Source organism: Dreissena polymorpha, chromosome 2, assembly GCF_020536995.1.
Source record: "Dreissena polymorpha isolate Duluth1 chromosome 2, UMN_Dpol_1.0, whole genome shotgun sequence".
Classification (NCBI taxonomy): domain Eukaryota; kingdom Metazoa; phylum Mollusca; class Bivalvia; order Myida; family Dreissenidae; genus Dreissena; species Dreissena polymorpha.
Genome location: NC_068356.1, coordinates 124,627,297 through 124,635,253, shown reverse-complemented (window position 1 = coordinate 124,635,253; position 7,957 = coordinate 124,627,297). Strand labels below are relative to the sequence as shown.

At 33.6% G+C, this 7,957-nt stretch overlaps 1 long non-coding RNA gene across 2 annotated transcripts; it reads left to right on the top strand.

Moving 5' to 3' along the window:
* Nucleotides 1–1,326: 1,326 nt before the first annotated feature.
* Nucleotides 1,327–5,916, top strand: LOC127870428 (uncharacterized). 2 transcript variants are annotated; one of them, XR_008044817.1, is made up of 4 exons: nucleotides 1,327–1,801; nucleotides 2,603–2,688; nucleotides 2,864–3,773; nucleotides 4,008–5,916. It is a non-coding gene; the product is annotated as an uncharacterized LOC127870428 (long non-coding RNA). The 2 variants fall into 2 exon arrangements; XR_008044816.1 differs by having other exon boundaries at nucleotides 2,864–5,916.
* Nucleotides 5,917–7,957: the final 2,041 nt, after the last annotated feature.

The window sequence follows — 7,957 nt, the reverse complement described above, 5'->3', positions numbered from 1 at the left end:
GTAGTAGTAGTAGTAGTAGTAGTAGTAGTAGTAGTAGTAGTAGTAGTAGTAATAAAAGCAGTAGTAGTAGTAGTAGTAGTAGTAGTAGTAGTAGTAGTAGTAGTAGTGTAGTAGTAGTAGTAGTAGTAGTAGTAGTAGTAGCAGATGTAGTAGTAGTTAAAGTATCAGCAGCTTCATCAGTGGAAGTAATAGTTGTTTTAGTAGTAGTGTTAGTATTAGTAGTAGAAGAAGCAGTAGTAGTAATAGTAGTAGTAGTAGTGGTAGTAGTAGTAGGAAGAGGAGGATGAGGATAAGGAGGATTTAAAGTAGTAGTAGTAGTAGTAGTAGTAGTAGTAGTAGTAGTAGTAGTAGTAGTAGTAGTAGTAGTAGTAGTAGTAGTAGTAGTAGTAGTTGTTGTAGTAGTAGTAGAAGTAGTAGAAGTAGTAGTAGAAGAATAAGTAGTCGTAGAAGTAGTAGTAGTAGTAGTGGTTGTGATAGTAGTAGTAATAGTAGTGGTAGTATTGGCAGTAGTAGTAGCAGTAGAAGTCGTAGTAGTAGTAGATACATATTTGTATGAGACTGGATTAAATAATTGGCTGCATGTTTTGTAGCAAAATGATAACAGCTATAGTACAATAGACGAACGACTAAATGAATGATCGTACAATACAGCTCACTTCCATCTAAAATGTTTAACATTAAATATATTCATAGTAATTAAGTCAGTTTCCGGTTCCCCATATTTACATAACATATTTCTATAACGACAAAGTCAATTATAAGCAACTTGTTGTTATAGATTAATCAAATAAGCAAGACACATATTTCTTAATTATAAACGAACAAAGTACAGAATGCATTTTAAGAGCAACGAAATTAAAACAATATAGAAGACATTTCTTGGGGTTGTTTCAAGAATATGTGCAGCTATCAAGTCGGAGTGCGTGATCTGTTTTAATGGTCGAAAGCATATGCAAAGACTAGGTTGACATGTTTGTTTTGACATTCTGGGGTCTGTAATTAGAGGATAATATACGGCTGAGCCGGGCCGGGCTGTGATAATCGGTCCGCAGGGAGCATAACGGTTTGCGACCTGGGGCCGATTATCACTGCCCGGCCCGGCTCAGCCGTGTATTAACGTCTATAATGTATATCTTACTTTTATACTAAATTATAGATGGGCCAAGGTTTTGAGTCATAAAACCATACTATTTTGGTCCTTCACTTAAATTTATGAAGAACCAGCTTTCCGTACTTATATTTTCTTTTAATTGATTACGTAATTTATGACGTATCTCATGTGACGTAATTTAAATGACGAAACTAGCTATACGCTTTGGATTTAAGGACAACAACAAATCGGACTTGGAGTGTTTTTATTGTTAAATATTTTTTAAGCATTGAACGATTAGTGTGTGTGTTTACGATGGATTATTATAATATTATGAATGTGAATAACAGTGTTATGATATATAACCGGAATGAAACTGGTGAGACTGCATTTTCGATTTCGTTAAAATGTCGAATAAAGCGATGTTTTGTTGAATGATTGATGGATTAAATTTAAGAAAAGTGTAAGTGAATTGTTCTTTAACTGTTCGAATGAATTCGATGTTGAATTAAAATTGTAATTACTTTGATGAATAAGTCGTTCCTTTGTCAGTGGATCAAAGAATGTCTATCCACAAAGAATTGCCTGCTTACATCCAGTGCTTTAAAATGGAAGAGATGGATTACGATGAAGAAATGTGTTAAGAATTTTAACTCGTCATGGAAGCAAATTAAACTTTACAAAAATAAACATGGTTATTACACAACTTCGGTGAGTAGAACTAATAACCTAGATGTTTTACTTTTTTATGGCTAAGACTGGATGTGGACGCCATTTTTTTCCAGTTGAACGTCACGCGCACACATTCTGAGGGCGGAATGTAATAATCGGCCCTAGCAGGGCCGAATATTTATATTGACCCCGCAATGGTGATAATGGCGTGAACAACTGTACAAATTTGTTACTATATATAGTAAGGTCAGGGATGGAAACTAACGTTTTACTATTGGTTGCCCACACGGGCAACCATTTTTTGTATTTTGGTTGCCCAGCGAAAGACTAACGAGCCCAGTATGTTGTACATGTAGGGTCGTGTGTATATAAGAATTTCTTTAAATAAAATAAAAGATAAGTAAACAACAACATTTCTTAATTAACAAACTTTCTGTGTATTATGTCCTAATATACATTGTAAGTCTGATTTAAATAATTTATTGGCTTTGATAAATGAATTTTATTAAACTAATTATTAACTCACAGTCACCAATTTCATTAAATGTTTAAATGCACTTAGTCCAAATTATTAGACGTAATCTGTCGATGTAAATAGACCTCATATTTATAGGAGTAAAATGCACTGAATTGTTTCAACCTTAAAAAGCAAGTTGCCCAGCCGGACTACTAACTTTTGAATTTGAGTGGCCCAGGCCAAAATGTACTGGCCCCGGGCTCACGGGCAACCACTAATTTCCATCCCTGAAGGTATGTATTATTCATATATAACGTGCCATCTAACCAATTCGTCAAATACTTGACATTTTGATATATGTAGGTCTCGTTTCTGATTTCCAGCGGGAGCATATATAATATCTCGTGACGTTCGGAGACAATGCGCTGTTGATAAGAAACTATGAAGAAATGAGATATGTGATTAATAGGTAGGTGATGTAAGCATTGGACTGCGTCAGAATTATAAATATTTGTAGTCAATGTCGCATTGTGTTAATGTTACCACAAACTAGCATATATATATATATAGCCTTTTTATAGTGTATTTACCTTCAACATTTGTGTAAATTGTGTATTTTTGCTGTCGTTATTTTCATTTTCCAGGAAAGAGAGCTATATAATGAGTGTATACGGAGACATCGTGAAACAACGGACGCTGATGGTTATTATCATTACACCTTTAGCCAAAGTGTGAGCCTTCCTCATTACTTCAACCAGATGGGACCGCTATACTAACTGTCTTTGATGAAGATCCATATCTTTGGTTTTAGAATAGATGGCGAGCCGCGCCAACTCAATTTCATAATTGATGAAAATCAGACTATGGCTAAAGATGGTTGCGAAGCTCAAGGCCCGAACGCTGTCATCTCAATTATTGATTGGGCGATCAAAAAACATGGCGTTATTACGGCGTAATTTGTCATTCGTGTAGATTGTGCCATTACAGCACGTACATAAATCAACTCAATGAATAGTTCTTTTATGCATTTTTATTCAGTTTTTGACATAATGTTTCCTGGTCAATATAATTATTTAAATTAGTTGTTAATGCAATATTCCCAAGTCCATGTAATTCTCCAAGTAACTAATAACGTTTCCAAGATGACAAAATCCGTGTAAATCACCCAGACAGGACCCATCCCAGGTAGGGCCCTGCAGATAAACCTCTAGCGTGTCTCCTATGGGTTAACTCCTTTCTGTTTTAGATTCAAAAGAAGCATTGCTTAATATATACCTGTATCGTTACATAAACATGTCAACTTGATGGGTCAAACCAATTTTTTTAAAGCATATACGGGCATATTTATTATCTGGTAATTGACTCGACGCGAAAACAACCATCTATTAACCATGTAATCTTGTCATGTTATAATTTAAACGGACTGAACCCATTTACAAGCGTGCATCAACTGTCAACAAACTAATGAGTTCCGGCCAAACTGACGTTAACACAGGACATGCATTATTGCGAACAAGATATATACATCAAGTATGCGACAAGATAACTGTCCAGGTATACATGTGTATAATAAATCTATACAATATAGGGATAATACACGTTTTCGAGGGCATGATTATCTGCGGGCGCTCGAAAAATCCGTTCCCGCAGATGATCATGTCCGAGAAAATGTGTATTTTCGCTATTATTGCATAAACAAATCACACATACCAAAATAATTTTAAATAACATTGAAAACAATTTTTGTTCATTCGACATCGACAAAATAATTTGATTATTTCAATACAGTTCAAGGTTGTGTTTTACATATGCCTCACTCGGTCATCATACGAAATGACGAGGCTTTACCTCGGATAGGCAATTTTCGATGTAAAATGTGTTTAAACAGTGGATTAATGCAAAGTTGAAATGCAGCCGCGCAAAGTAAGAAATGTGGAATTATTTTGGAATTTACAGCAGGAACGTTGAAGGTACATTAACACTTACATTTACAGCAGTCTTTTGAAAGTGTTGCGTAAATAACCTTAACTTCATTGACGTTGCCAATAAAATAAAGCTGTTGTCAAGAGAGTGCAGATGGTATAACTTGAAAAGTGGATTGAAATAGTCATTATCCCTGCATGCATGAGGAAACTGGTGCTTATTCAGTTCCCCATTTATGCTTGGAAAGTCGTCGAAGGCTGGAGAAGGAAAGTAACTGCGCGTGGACCAGATTATGGATATGAAACACACATAACAGGGCTTGAACGGCAAGTGAATCGCATTGTTAATACAAGATTGCCAAGTTTCTGTACCCCGCCACAGGGCATTAAAGATAGAGTTTATGCAATAATTCATTTTTTTTACACTTTGTGAGATGTGTGTGTCACATTAGCGTATTTTTTATAGTTAACTTTTTTTCTTAATTGCAAACATGCATTGTATGAACAAATTTAATAATATTATTAATTACTGACATATATGTAAGTATCTTAAACTAATGTTTTATCAAACATTATCTTTATTTTTTTTATATTTCAGGTCAAATCAAAATCCGGTTCCTGTTGGGCTACTTTATGTAGCAAGTTATTACTGGACAGAAACACACAATCGAGTACCTTATTCAGATACCCGGTTGGTTACTCAACGCAAGATACTGATATTTAAATTGATTCGCAAATTTGAACGCATGAGTGCTGGATGAGTATAGTCCTTTAACATTATCAAGCAGTTTTAGGTGTCAAACGATTTTGAAATATTAATTGGTTGATTTATAGCGCCTCGGTAATGTTTAATTTAGAGGGTTTAAACCAAAGATCAGCACTCTAGAAAGTATTGGAGAATTTACGGAAATCGTATAATGCGAAGATGTATATCTTAACAATATATTGTTGTCATTGAAAAGCAGTTAAAAGTTACCATTAGAAAGCTTAAAATCGTGATATGTCTATAACTTCGTGGCATGAATTGGTTTTATATTTTCGTATAGATAAGTACTATGAAAGCAATGAAAGGCAATTATTCCATTATGGTGATGTATCTCAAATAAATACCCATAAAATAAATAGCGAAAGTTTTTTATATATTCATTAGAAATAAGGTCATCACCATTAGATTTCCCGTTTTTCTAAGTTATGTATTGTTTTCTTAACTTCGTTTTCATTTATCACGTACTGGAGACAAATGCTTTTTCAATATTCGGAACGTAGGTTATGCAATTATCTTCACGCAAATAATTTATGAACTCGAAACACAAAATGGATTTATATTTTCTTTCAAGTGATTATATTTTGTTACTTAGATGATTTACATAATTCCCGTATTTTTTATATGAATAATGGCTAATTGCGCGCATTGAATGCAATGGGCCATTGGCAACGGTCTTTTGTATATTTATTGTATTTGTTTACTACTTGCTTTGTTGATTTCGATTTTTTTTCAGGACACATATTTTTGGTTCATTTGTGAAACTGTGCGCAGTTTTATAATTATCATGGAACCATATTTTCTTAAATATTATATTCGGGTGTTTTGGCTCACTTCACTAGGACGTGTTGTTTTGCTCTCCAATGTGATCTTTAAACATGCCTTCGTCTCTTGATATTCACCAATAAGGTTGGCTTTAGTATTCAATGAAGCAAATTCATTGGCAGCATCATAACAAGAGGAGAGGTAAGTTTATTCGTTTGAATCAATGTATTTCTTGATCACGGAATAAAACTACTGTTGCAAATAAAATGCCTGAGTTTGCGGTATATTTGACCAATAACAACCCATAGACACATGCAAAGTAAAAATCGTAACATGTGGGTTGTTCAAACCCATAACACTATATCTTGAAGTTGTTTCATGTTTGGCCAGTCCGTCGGGGGCATTGTACCCACGACCAAAACATAATTAATTTACAGGAAACAAAGTAGTTGTATAAATACGACAAAGTTACGTGTGAAACGTGGACGCTTTTTTAAGACTTTGTTATTGAGAAGTATTATTAAAGTCATAAAAACATATTTAGTATCTGTATTATTAAATAAACAGTAAATATGCAGTACGTTTATACACTTATACAAGTATACGATATGCTAAGTGTACACGTATTTTCATAATAATTTACTTATTTGCAAGGCAATGCGAAGAGCAAAAAACAACCAAAACATCAATACCTGCCAAAGGATATGATCATCGTAAAAGGGAAATGACACCGATACTTTTATCTTTAAAACGTTTGTGTAAGCACATGCATCGTCGACAAAGTGCCTTTAACTGATTCTGGAAAAGTGTCCAACATGTGCCCAAGTGCATACACACCGTGGTAGATATATTTGCGTTCTCTTGTGCAAACCAAATACGGGGATTTATTATTATCAATTATTTACTTACTTATTTATTAAGCCTTAGGCTTGTGACTTCTCGATATTTTCTAATTGATTATCGTCTTCTCACATTAAGATTAAAAAGGTGTCGCAAATGTCAGGCTCTGGAGATTTCATAAGATGTGTTCATCAATCATTGCATACACGTCTCTTAAACTCCAGCGAAAGCAATTCTAATTTAATATCTACGGCCAAATTATGAGAGAAAATCGCGGAACAATAATTTTGCAAACAGGATCAGTAGTTAACATTGTTTAAAAAACAAAACAGAAATGACTTTCGCAGTCATCATTTAACAATCTTTTGTCTATTACAAAATGTATGTATAAGGCAGGCAATTACTTCCGTCCGACAATAAATTTGATAGTACATAGTACATAAATTAAAAAACACAACGAAATGTAGATTCATTTGTACTCAAGATATTCCAGGGTTTCATCAAAATGTTTAAAAGCATAATAATATAACATATTTTTTTATAAGACCTTTGGTGGTGATAAAAACTACTTTGTAAAGTCAAAGAGGTTAGCGTATTGTGGCGTAATAATACAACATAGTTTACATTTATCTTTCCGTTATAATAGTATGCATATTCAATAACATTACGCGAATGAACACACCCAAAAGGCACACACAAATTGCATTAGGACACATTGAAATAAATATACTTATTCCATAACATCACATTCATACATATTCACTCATGTTAATATAATAATTATTATGCTAAGGTTCCAGTGCGATTTTCTCTGTTATGCGTTGCCACTCAAAAGTGTGTAACCAGTTTGAATACAGCTTTTTATAAAGCATATTATCTTAACCAGACGTGGTTATATAACACTGTAATATTCACTCTAATTATTCTTGTTTTCTAACTAGAACCACTGAAATATTTGTATATTTTATACGAACTGTAGGATGACTGTTTTTGTTCATTGATAAATAAAGTGTAAACTTAGTTTAATTGAATGACATTTCAAATAGAATTAAGAACGACACAAACAGTTCATATATTTGCTTGATAAGCAAAGTTTCAATTTATGACTTTTCTTCACAAGTCTCTGTCAAACTATCCCAATCGCATATGCCCCGGTCTCAATTACAAAGATGTTTCCCGTGAAAACAATTGATTGCAGTGGATGAATATATAATGTAATTCAAACATACCTCAATTATAACTCAAACAATATGATACACGCTATCAACAAATTCAGTATAAGTGTTGGTTTCTGTCAAAAGTTTCAAACTGATATATATCATTACCGTTGTAAAACTTTCGTTTTCATTAACATTGTGAAATATTATGTGTTTTTTAACTTCGACTTATGCATACGTAATAAATTAAAACGTGGGCGAAATCGTACGGGGTTTAACATACGATAAAGG